This window comes from Carcharhinus amblyrhynchos, chromosome 3, assembly GCF_965287045.1.
Source record: "Carcharhinus amblyrhynchos chromosome 3, sCarAmb.v2.hapA, whole genome shotgun sequence".
NCBI classification, from domain to species: domain Eukaryota; kingdom Metazoa; phylum Chordata; class Chondrichthyes; order Carcharhiniformes; family Carcharhinidae; genus Carcharhinus; species Carcharhinus amblyrhynchos.
The window spans coordinates 116,291,899-116,304,077 of record NC_137326.1 but is presented as its reverse complement, the minus strand read 5'-3'; the positions used below and the strand labels follow the sequence as shown (position 1 = coordinate 116,304,077).

At 42.1% G+C, this 12,179-nt stretch overlaps 1 protein-coding gene across 7 annotated transcripts in view; it reads right to left on the bottom strand.

The window, feature by feature from the left end:
* vwa5b2 (von Willebrand factor A domain containing 5B2) overlaps positions 1-12,179 on the bottom strand; it is a 128,685-nt gene that overhangs the window by 89,675 nt on the left and 26,831 nt on the right. The window contains exons 1-2 of one of the 7 annotated variants that reach the window (XM_080185810.1): positions 11,687-11,858; positions 10,667-10,783 (exon numbers count right to left, since the gene is read on the bottom strand). The exons of 5 other annotated variants lie outside the window; for them this stretch is intronic. The gene's annotated coding sequence lies outside the window, so the exon portion shown is untranslated. Of the gene's footprint in view, positions 1-10,666; positions 10,784-11,686; positions 11,859-12,179 lie in introns of those variants that run through there. One more of the 7 variants, XM_080185811.1, reaches the window with a different exon arrangement.

The following is a 12,179-nucleotide window of genomic DNA, read 5'->3' as shown; positions in this document are numbered from 1 at the left end:
GGTAGAGGGGCATAGTTCGTCATGGAGGGTATGAAGGGCCATGTGGGCTCGGTAGATGTGCATGGGCTGGCATAGGGAATATGATGGACATAGACGGTTATGGGGCATGAGTTGGCATATATCGGCATGGGCATTGGAGGGGATAGTGTGAGGGGTGAGGGCTGGTGGGCTGTTTTATGTTTTGTTCCTTCCTTTCATAGATCTGACAAAATGACAAAACTCCAAACCTATCCTTTCACCCAGCCTGTCTCTCCAACCGGCAACCTACAAACTCTTTCAGGAGGCAGCAACTACGACTCCCAATTTCACCCACTCCAAACCCACTTTCCTGCCCCAGAACAAATGTCCAAACTTCCGGAACAATTTCTCCCAGGTCGGGCTTGCGGAATCAGGAAATGTCACAGCTCTGTGTTCCCGAGCTGGGAGTCAAAATTCAACCCCAAGCGCACAATATAACTTTCTGCTTTTTTATTTCTACCACTCCAGAATGGAATCCCAGGACCTGACGAGATTTAACAATGATTAGGTTCAGCTATATGGATAGCTTTGTTCCAAAAGGGATCAATTTCTGTGAGAACATATCAAAACAGTAATGGCTGTCTGGGCAATCAGAATAAGGCAGGCCAGTATCTGAAATTGGTTTCTGATTTCTCTGCCAAAAGCAATGGTTGGCACATCTTTTCCAGAAAATTAGATTGAGCAAGTACAAACATGAAGTGCTTTGATATTCAGGGCAGATTTGTATCGAAGACTAACTGTACCATCAAGCAAAATAATTGTGAATGAGACAAGTTAGCACGCAAAATACATGGGATAATGAAATATCTACCTGGGCAGTGGACTGGAATTCCATATTGACCTGCAATTAAACTACAAATCCTGCATAAACTGACTCTTACATATGTGCTATATGAAACTAATTTGTCTATTCTCAATCCAGTTTCTGGAAGGTAATGACTGCAACATCACATCTTAAAGATGACAAGTGCAATGATAATATTTGCACTGGAACAGCAGGAGATTCTACTTTAAGGTTTAAATGGAGCTTAACTACACAATTAATCTTTGATGAACGCTTTATAGGCCACGGAGAAGCATTATGAACACAAAAATTTGGAAGATCTTTGCATTATTGAAACAGAAATCAAGACAGATCTACAACCCTGTGATCCTTAGATATTACAGACGAACAGCCATATTCTAAAGGTTCTGGTGGAAAAATGAAACAAATACTGGAAACACTCAAACTCAGACAGCATCTTTGGAAAGAACAAAAAGTTAACATTTTGGGGGTGTATATCCTCTATAAAGATCAGTCTTGCCAAACCGAAAACACAGGATTGACACTGTAAGCTTAAGTTGGATTTTCATTATAGGGCAGGTGAGCTGCATTAAAAGTTGAGCCCACGAGCCCCACAATGTGTATGGAGACTGCCAGGTGCAGAAGCAGGCTGGGTGGAAAGCCTACCCTTGAACACTGAGTGCCATAAGACCATAAGACAATAAGAAAAAGGAGCAGAATTAGGCCACTCAGCCCATTGAGTCTGCTCCGCCATTCAATCATGGCTTATATTTTTCTTATCCCCATTCTCCTGCCTTTTCCCCATAACCCCTTATCAATCAAGAACCTATCTATCTCTGCCTTAAAGACATTCAATGACCTGGCCTCCACAGCCTTCTGTGGCAAAGAGTTCCACAGATTCCCCAACCTCTGGCCGAAGAAATTCCTCTCATCTCTATTTTAAAGTTTCATCCCTTTAGCCCTCTGGTTCTAGATTTTCCTACTAGTGGAAACATCCTCTCCACGTCCACTCTATCCAGGTCTCACAGCAGTAACCCACCCACTACCCTTGGCCTTAACCCCTCCATTCCAACTCACCCAGTATCCTTTGACAGATCTTTGACAGCTTGACAGTTATTTGACTATTCGTTGATAGCTCCTTGACTGTTTCCTTTGATATTTATTTAACAATTCTTGAGCTTCAATGTATTAATCTACCTTTTACAATTGTGTTTACTTGTAGCAATCCCAAAAGATGCCTTCCCTTTCCCAAAGGAGGCCTTAACTCTCCCAAAGGTGTTCCGAATTAAAACCATAGCTATCCAAACAAATCCACCAAATTCAGGCCGGTTCTTTCCTGGTCTAATCTGCACATTTTGGGTTTCACACTCCTGACCTTCCAAAATCTCACTTCAGCTGGTGATCTAGATGGTCAGCTGCCTCAGTAAATTCAGCGTGTGCAAACGTTGGCTCAACTCAAAGGGTGGGATTTTCCGGATGCGTTTGCACTGAAACCGGAAAATCCTGCTGATGTCAACTGATCCTTTGATTGTCTGCCCTTTGCCCACTACGATTCCCGTGGCAGGTGGAACAGTAAAATTCGCTCCAAAGTCTCACCTCTATGAAAATAGGAATTGCAGTACTGGGGGTGAGACTGCAAATTTCTAGCCAGTTCTGAGATTTTCACCATGACGACGAGCCACTGTCACGGCAAAAATCTAGGCCTCAGTTTACGATTTATTGGTGGATCTTTTCCTCTTTCTAATAAAGTGAATTTTATTCCCTGAACATTCTAACTAAGAAAATTATACCTATGATGATGGATTAAAATTGGTGAGGTATCTACTAAGGATGTAATAGCAACCTGCTTAGCAGTCCATACAAGTTGGAACCAGGAATAGAATGGTCACAAACAAACTACAGTGACAAACACAGAAACATAGAAATTAGAAGCAGGAGTAGACTATTCAGCCCTTCAAACCTGCTCCATTAATTAATTTGATCACGGCAAATCATCACATTCAATATCCTGATCCCTCCTTTCCCCCCTCCAATATCCCTTGATCCCTTTAGCCCCATGAGCAATATCTAATTTCTTCTTGAAGTCTCACAATGTTTTGCCCTCAACTACTTTCTGTGGTTGGGTGGCATGTTGGCACAGTGCTTCACAACTCCGGGGATCCGGGTTCGATTCCCAGCTTGAGTCTGTGTGAGTTTGCACATTCTCCCTGTGCCTGCGTGGGTTTCCTCTGGGTGCTCCGGTTTCCTCTCACAGTCCAAAGTTAAGTTGACTGGCCATGATAAATTGCCACTTAGTGTCCTGGGATGTGTAGATTAGAGGGATTAGCAGAGTGGATATGTGGAGTTAGGGGAATAAGGCCTGAGTGGGATTGTTGTCAGTGCAGACTTGATGGGCCGAATGGCCTCCTTCTGCACTGTAGAATTTCTATGGAATTCCACAGATTCACCACTCTCTGGGTGAAGAAATTTCTCCTCATCTTACTTCTAAAAGGCTTACCCTTTATCCTCAAACTATGACCCCTACTTCCAGACTCCCCAACAATCGTGAACATTCTTTCTGAATCTACCCTATCTAATCCTGTTAGAATTTTATAAATCTCTGTGAGAACCCCTCTCACTCTTCTAAACTCCAGTGAATATAATCCCAACCAATTTAGTCTCTCTTCATATGACTGACCTGCTATCCCAGGAATCAGCCTGGTAAATCTTTGTTGCACTCCCTCTATAGAAGGACATCCTTCCTTTGGCAAGGACACCAAAACTGCTGACAATATTCCAGATGTGACCTCACCAACTGTCTGCACCATTGCAGTCAAACATCCCTCTGATACTTGGCCACTTACTTAATGGCAGAGAATTGAGCTCTGGAGAGGAAGGATCACAACTGGAGAAAGCTTCCTGGGCAATGAGGACAAAATAATATATAGAAGTTGTATACAAAGAACAAGCAAACTTGCATTTACCTGGAGGAAATAAGGTAAAATTATAAATAATCAAATAAACATATGCTTTTGGGTCACTGCGCAAGGCAAGTTAAACAAGAACAGACAATGGAAAATATCATTTTGTATCTCATTGCATTTCTTCCCTAAATGAACTATCTAATAGAATTGATGTGTTCAGGGAAAGCCTTGCCTAGGTGGCATGGTGGCACAATGATTAGCACTACTGCCGCACAGCGCCAGGGACCCAGTTCATTCCAGCCTCAGGTGATTGTCTGTGTGGAGTTTGCATGTTCTCCCCGTGTCAGTGCAGCTTTCCTCCGGGGACTCCAGTTTCCTTCCACATTCCAAAGATGGGTGCGGGTTAGGTGGATTGACCATGCTAAATTGCCCCTTAGTGTCAGAGGGACTAGCCAGGGTAAATGCACGGGGTTGTGGGGATAGGTCCTGGGTGGGATTGTGGTTGGCGTAGATTCAATGGGCCGAATGGCCTTCTTCTGCATTGTAAGATTCTATGACTCTATGAATAGAATACACCACGATTAGAAATTGTAGTGTGCCACGACTAAAAAAACCCTTCAATTCAAACATGATTGGTTTTTCGCATCAAAAGACTGTGGACGCTAGAAATCTGAAACAGAAGCAAAAAATGCTGAAAATACTCAGCAGGTCAAGCAGCATCTGTGAAGAAATACAGAGAATATTTCAGGTGAATGCCCTTTCGTCGAATTCGCTAACGATTGCTTTGCAGTTGCTCTAAAGAGCAATTGATTGAAATTAAATCAAAGAGTAAAATAGTTCTGTGTCTTAAGTTAATAAGTCAGTAATTGTGCCAAGCAGACAAGATACTTACATATTTAGGTCGTAGGTCTAGCTATCTTCTTATGCACCCTGGTATCAAATTATGTCTGCTAATGCTCTGGTGAAGCATTAAGATACAGTTTTTTGCTTCATTAACAATGCTTATAAATGTACTTTTATTCTTGTCGCAGGATGTGAGCATCATCAGCTTGGCCAACACTTAGTGCCCATTCCTAATTGCAATTATGAAGGTGTTGGTGAGACACCTTCTTGAATCAATGCAGTCCCTATGATGTAGGTACACCCTCAGTGCTGTTAGGAAGGGGGGTCTAGGGTTATGCCCAGTGACAGGGAAGGAACAGTGATATGTCAGGTGACAACTGAGGATGGTGAGTGGCTTGGATGAGAAGTTTCAGCTGGTGGTGTTCCCATACATCTGCTGCCCTCGTCCTTGTAGGTGGTAGATGCTGTGGGTTTAGAAGGTGCTGTTGAAGGAGCCTTATGAGTTCCTGCAGTGCATCTTGTGGATGAATCATAGATTCATAGAATCCTACAGTGCAGAAGGAGGTCATTTAACCCATCCAGTCTGCACCGACCACAATCCTATCGAGGCCCTATCCCCATAACCCCATGCATTTACCATAGCTAGGCCCCCTGACATTAAGGGCCAATTTACCATGGCCAATCCACCTAACTTGCACATCTTTGGACTGTGGGAGGAAACAGAAGCACCTGGAGATACCTATTCAGACACAGGGAGAATGTGCAAACTCCACACAGACAGTGACCCAAGCTGGGAATCGTACCCGGGTCCCTGGCGCTGTGAGGCAGCTGTGCTAACCACTGTGTCACCATGCCACCTCTGTACACACTGCTGCCACTGTCCATTGGTGCTGGAGGGAGTGATGTTTAAGATGGTGGATGGGATGCCAATCCAGCTGGCTGTTTTGTCTTATATCCAGAAGGATTGTGTGGCGGTTTCTCCTATCAATACCATCATGGATCAACAGGTAGGTTGATGAGGATATGGTCAAATAGATTTTCCCCCTTGTTGGTTCCCTGACCAAATGCCTCAGACCAATCTAGCAGCTATGTCCTTTAAGCCAGCAGGGATACTAATACTAGCCAGACATTTAAGAGTCAACCACATCACTGTGGATCTGGATTACATATAGGCCAGGTAAGAGTATCAGAATTCCTTCCCTAAAGAACATTATTGAGTTAGTTTTTTTGTGAAAATTGATAGTAGTGGACTCGCTTTTAAGTACTTAACATACTTGTTTAATTCTGAATATATGAATTAATTGAATTTAAATTCCACCTTCTGCCACATTGGAATTTGAACTCATGTCCCCAGAGTATTTGCCTGCCCCGAAATTACCAGTTATCACTCTGCTACCACTCTCCTCAGAAGGGTAGTTGTTCGGCCTGTTGAAAAGTCACTAATTCAATTACTTCAATAACAGGCATATTATCGTAGAATCATAGAATCCCTACAGTACAGAAGGAGGCCATTCTGCCCATCAAGTCTGTATTTCCACTATCCCACCCAGGTCCTATCCCCATAACCCCCATGCGTTTACCCTAGCTAGTCCCCCTGACACTAAGGGGCAATTTAGCATGGCCAATCCACCTAACCGCGCATCTTTGGATTGTGGGAGGAAACCAGAGCATCTGGAGGAAACCCATGCAGACACGAGGAGAATATCCAAACTCCATACAGACAGTGACCCAAGCCAGGAATCAAATCCTAAGTCCCTGGTGCTGTAAGGCAACAGAGCTAACCACTGTGCCATTGTGCCAGCCTTTATAATTGGCATCAATTTCTTCACATCAGCAAAAGGAAATTCTAGCAAGATTATCACTTTGAAATATCCAGAAACTTCCAATTTCTATTCAGTAGCCTTTCTCTTAAAGCACCAGATGTCAAGTAAAGACAAGAATTGAACTACCTGTGTTGTTCCCCACAATCAAATACCTTGCTGTAGCTGGTTATCCGAACTCGCTTGGCCAAAGTACCACAGGGCATACAGTGCCCACAGAACAGCATCACTGCGGAAGCTAACTGCTCAGAACAAGATGGGAGTCGAAGCAAACAAAAGGACAGAAATTGAAGGGGTGGAATAGGAAAAAGAGGGTGGGAAGGATGGAAATTTACAATCAAACTGACAGGGATTTGGTAAGAAAAATAAAAAAGCAGAAATTAATAGTAGGATGGCATAAAGTGTTGCCTGTAGTAAGTGTGAGATAAGGTCGGGTTTGACGGTGATGTCTCATAATTGATTCTCTGCCAATGCCCACTGTCTTAGCTGAGAAGTAAAGAACTGCTAATTGACTGAGTTACCAGGCAGCCTAGCCAAGAAAAAGCCAAACACTTCAATTCTCTCCTGATTTGGAAAGAATGAGAAAGTGACTGGCAGAAAAAGGGGTAAAAACAGGTGTAATGCATGACTGGGGAGCCAGAACAGTTGAATGATGTAAATCATATTTCATGCCAGATTGTTTTTGTTTGCCAATGATCAGATAATCAATATGTTTAGTTATCACATGGGAAAAAAATCAACTTTTTTAATTCATTGTTGAGTTATTTTAATATGCGGTGACCAGAGCTGAAACATTAAAGTGAATTGGGGTATGATTTACTCTGAAAACCTTAAGTCAACAATTCTCTCCTCACCCTGAAAAAGAGCAGGAAATTATCTCCTTGTGGGAGAAAGGTTTCCCCCTCCCTCGTGGACATTCATTGATAATATCCCACCTTAAAATAACGAATCAACACTTTAAAAAAAGGAAAGTTTTTATTTTTCGCCGGCTGGTCAAAATCAGGCCCTGGGACTGCAGCAAAGGCTGGATGGAGATTTGGGATTGTTAAGAGTTATTAACTCCAGATCAGGGAAGCGATTGTGTAAACGAACTAATGGAAACATCGTGGCTGTAAACATGCAACTGTTTGAATAAAAATATCCTGAGCTGAAAGGGGATCGTAAATGCTTTATTTGTCCGGAGCTAACAAAATGAAAAGCCAAGCAGTAAAGCAGCAGGAGGAATAACAATATTTTCTGAATGTTAAAGGTTCCAAATATTGTTGCAAATAAAGGAGGGAATATAAAAAAAGTAGAAATAAGTCTTCAAGAGATTGAACGGATTGGGTTTGACTTATCCATATCACCAGAATGTCATATTACCTAAACAACAATTCACACTACATTCAACCTCAGAATATTTTCCTTTCTCCTCACTGTTTTAGTAACCGAGAAAAAGCTCAGATCGGATTTTTAAAAAAATCCCTTCAATCCAATATTCCAATTAAAATCTCTCAAAATAAATATTATTATAGCTCCCCGTCTGCGTTGTTTACAGGATGAGAAAGAAAAGTTACACAGCTCACCGATCAACTCTGCATTCGATTGTAGAAATGTCCAAACATGTCTAGAGGATGAATGAGGTTTACCTTGATGTTAATCTAGTATTTTGAAAGCCCCCTTCTATTTCTCCCTTTTGAAGAATTATCCTTTACGGTGAGTGAGGATGGATGCTTGTTCCTGTTGCTAGCGGCTGCATCTGCTAAGCTGCCGCTGGCTTACGTCCACAGTCGCATTCATCCGGTGGCAGTGTGTTTCCCATCTCAAGGACGTTTCCCTGAGATTCCGGTGGCGGAGAGCAGCTTCTCTCTATTTGGACTCTGCACACGTGTGAGGGATGAACCCGGTGCAATTGGTCTTAAAGCTACAGTCACAATAGGGAAGGGATACAAATTGTGTTTTGGGTCCATTACAGCTTTTTGATATACTTGCATCCAGACCATCCCCAGAGCAACAATTCCTCCCCTCTGACTTTCCCTAGTCCTTGCCACTTGTGAGAGTGACTGCCCTTGACATCAAGGCAGCATTTGACCTAGCATTTGTGCATTTGACCTAGCATTTGTGGCATCAAGGGGCTTTGGGAATCATGGAAATCAGAGGGAAAACCCTTCACTGGTTGGAATCACTCTTGCCCCTAAGGAAGATAGTTGTGGTAATTGGAGGTTAATCATCTCAGTTCCAGGTCATCACGTCAGGAATTCCTCAGGGTCGTGTCCTAGGCACAACCATCTTCAGCTTTTCATCAATGATTTTCCTTCTGTCATAAGGTCAGAACTGGGGTTGTTTGCTGATTTCACAATGTTCAGCACCATTCACGACTCCTCAGATACTGAAGCAGTTCATGCTCAAATGGACCAAGACCTGGATAATATCCAAGCTTGGATTAACAAGTAACTAATAACATTTGCACTACACAAGTGCTAGGCAATGACCATCACCAACCAGACAGGATCTAACCATAACCCTTTGACATTCAAACGCATTAACATTGCTGAATCTCCTGCTATCAACATCCTGGGGGTTGGCATTGACCAGAAACTGAACTGGAATTGCCATATAAATACTGTGGCTACAAGAGCAGTGTTGGCCTTCTGCCCTGGTCAAGTTCATTTCCTGGGTGCTGTCCTCCCCTGGATCTGCACTTGTTTATCTGAATGTTGCACTATGTTAGCGCTACTTCCTTCTCTTCTTCTGAATGGATGATCATTTACCCCTTCATGGTCTTGCCACTTCCATTTCTGTAAAATTGAGAGTGCTCCGGAGACCAGACGCTCTCGAGCGTCTTCAATTTTAATTGCTCCACCACCATGACTGAACCTTCAGTTGCTTAGGCCTTAAGCCCTAGACTCCCTCCGTTAACCTCTGGGCCTCACTACCTCTTATTCCTCCTTTAAGATGCTCCTTATAAAAATATCTCTTTGATCAAGATTTTGACGATCTGCACTAATATGTGGCACAGTGCCAAATGTTGTTTGTAATGTTTTTGCGAATTGGGACTATTTATTACCTTATAGGTACTTTACAAATACCTGAATATTGTTGAAAAAAGAGAGATGCTGTTGAAAGTTTCCATTTTACGCTTACTAGGATAGATGCAAGAATGCCAAATTTCAAAGGAAGCAACAATTAATGCTGCATGAGAAAAGGATGTTGATTGGTTGGCGAGTCAACTCTGGTCAAAGTGTTGTCATGGAGAATGCATGGCATATATGCAACACATCTAAATTTGTATTTATAAAAATACCATTTATCGTTGCTGTGGTGTACACTAGCACCCTTCCCAATTTTCCTTTCCATTATCTACAATGTTATAGCTTGGTGACATTCACAGGTAGCACATAGTTAGTTTTCACATAAATATGCATAACAGCCCCATCTTGCTGCATCCTGAATTTGCCGAGCTCTCAATTTGGTACCAAACTTCCTCTGACTAAATGCTGTAAAAAATTGAGTCCAAGCCCTTTGACTCCCATCAGTACTCATATTGATTCCATCAACTTTTGCAAATATCAGGTGGAATTTTGTGGAGGCAATGAAGATCTTGGCTACCAGTCAGAGAGACCCCTGATTCGTTTATTAGGGAAGGCCCATTGCATTTTATATTGTTCAGGCATTTGACAGGACAAAAGCAAGCCTCCTCCCAGGATCGAAGACCATAGACCATGGAGTGCATGGATACCTGCCAGCCAGAAGTGTAGCTCCTTCTGTGCTCAGCAGTTCCACTGGAGAGGCAGTGGCAGCTCCCTACACCTATTCTAGGATTGAGGAAGGCCCCAGCCACAGGTGAGTGATGGCTGAAAGGGAAGAGAGGTGTGGAGAATGTTGTCAACAGCAAGGACAGGGAGGTGGCTCTTGGTGGCACTCTCACTTCCCACTGCCAACTCCCTCGAGCAGGCACTTACCCATGTTTGCTTGCCATGCTCCCCACCTGGTGAGGCCCCACACCCGATGCTAGGTTAATACCAGTACTGGAAGTATGAAGCTCTTGGACATGAATTTTTAAATTTTTCGCTATTTGTTGGTAGAAAATGCTGGACCACAAGATGGAGATGTTTCCTTGAAAAAAGTCACCTAAAATTGCCAAACATCTTATGATCTACAGGTTATCTTGTTACACAGATCATTATGATTTGTTTTGGAGTGATGCTTATCCATGATGGCAGGATTGAGTAGTGTTGTGCTTTTTTAATGATATAAAATCACTAGTAAACACATTGTGGGTTCACTTATTAATACAAGGCACATGAAAACATACATACATGGATTGAAAGCTTGAAGACAGCAGCAGCAGGGCTGTGTGTGCTGTGTTCTGTTCATGGGCTGAAGTGAAACCAAGATATAATCATGTGACACACTTCCCTTCTTGTGATGGCATGCTGTAAAAGACATATTACAATAGTTGGTTGTTCCTTCTTTTGTAAAATCTGGTTTGAGTGGTTACAAAAGAGGAACAGCTTTCTTGTCTGGTAGGGATAAAACTGGAGGTGATAAGACATGGTAAACAGTGTGGAATTGGAAGGCCAACAAATTATTTAGGCCCTCCTCCAACCAAGAACATCATATCGAAATGGAAGAAGCAAGAGAAAGAATGAATAAAAGTAGAAAAGAGCAGGCACACATTTTGTGTGTATGAAGCATAGAGACCACAGCTAAGATAAAAGGTGAGATATTGGATAATAGGCCACAGGAGAATTGGAATTTCTGCAACTAGCAAAATGATTGTAAGTGAAGAAAGAAGATGAGCATGTGTATGTAACATTACTGAGTTTGACAACATCTTGATGCTACAGATTAATGAAAAGACAAGGGTTGAACATGTCTACAGGAACCAGGATAGCACAGAAGACACTGACTTTAAGGTCATCATCCTGAAAGGTTCACTCTGCCTCTTCCCTCACAAATGCTGCCAACTGAGTATTTCTAACAGTTTCTCTTTTTATTTCAAATCTCCATCAACTGCGGTATTTTGCTTTCAAATAAGATACAATTTGTTGACCAGTTTTGTGTTGAGTTGCAATACCACTCTGCAAGTGTGGAATTCTGCTGAAATTCTGATTCAAATAATATGAATTCAGTACTGCAATCTGTCAACCAGTTAGGTAGTTATCTGTCTGTTACCTCATTACCAAAGACCTTACACCACATACAGGCTTTTATGTACAATCCATAGATATTGTACACTCACTGCGAGAAGTTACAATCCTAAATTATAGTGTCAATATCAAATGCACTGACTTTTGATGTTCATCACACTGTTGGAAGCAAAAAAAATTACTTACCCTAAGATAAAGCCAGTTTTGGAAATCCCAATATATTGGTAGTGAGAGAACCATAATGCACAAGGGAAAACCTGCACACTGCACAAGCTTAGACAGCAATGCACTGAGAAGTCCAGGCTAACCCCTTTCAGCTAACAAAGTGATCGCTGTGAGAAAAAATGTCAGTGCTGAGTTCTAGAGATTATAAAAACAATCTGCAAGTCACATTTCCCGGTTGCCCTTCCTGTCTTTCACTCTTAAGGCATTTCCTGTGCCACACCTCAGATGTCATAGCAAAACATTGTACCAATGGACTGTAGTAAGGACATGTACTGAAACTTCCAAAAAAAGCATTAAGGACTTACAAAAAATGAGTCAGTAGACTCCACCAAGAAAAGGAAGGATAAATAATTCATTGTAAGTATTTCTTTTAACACAATTTTGTTCCTGATTGCTTTCCCCCTGATCCTGTCAACTTAATCCTACATTTTCAAAGGTAATAACACCATTATCA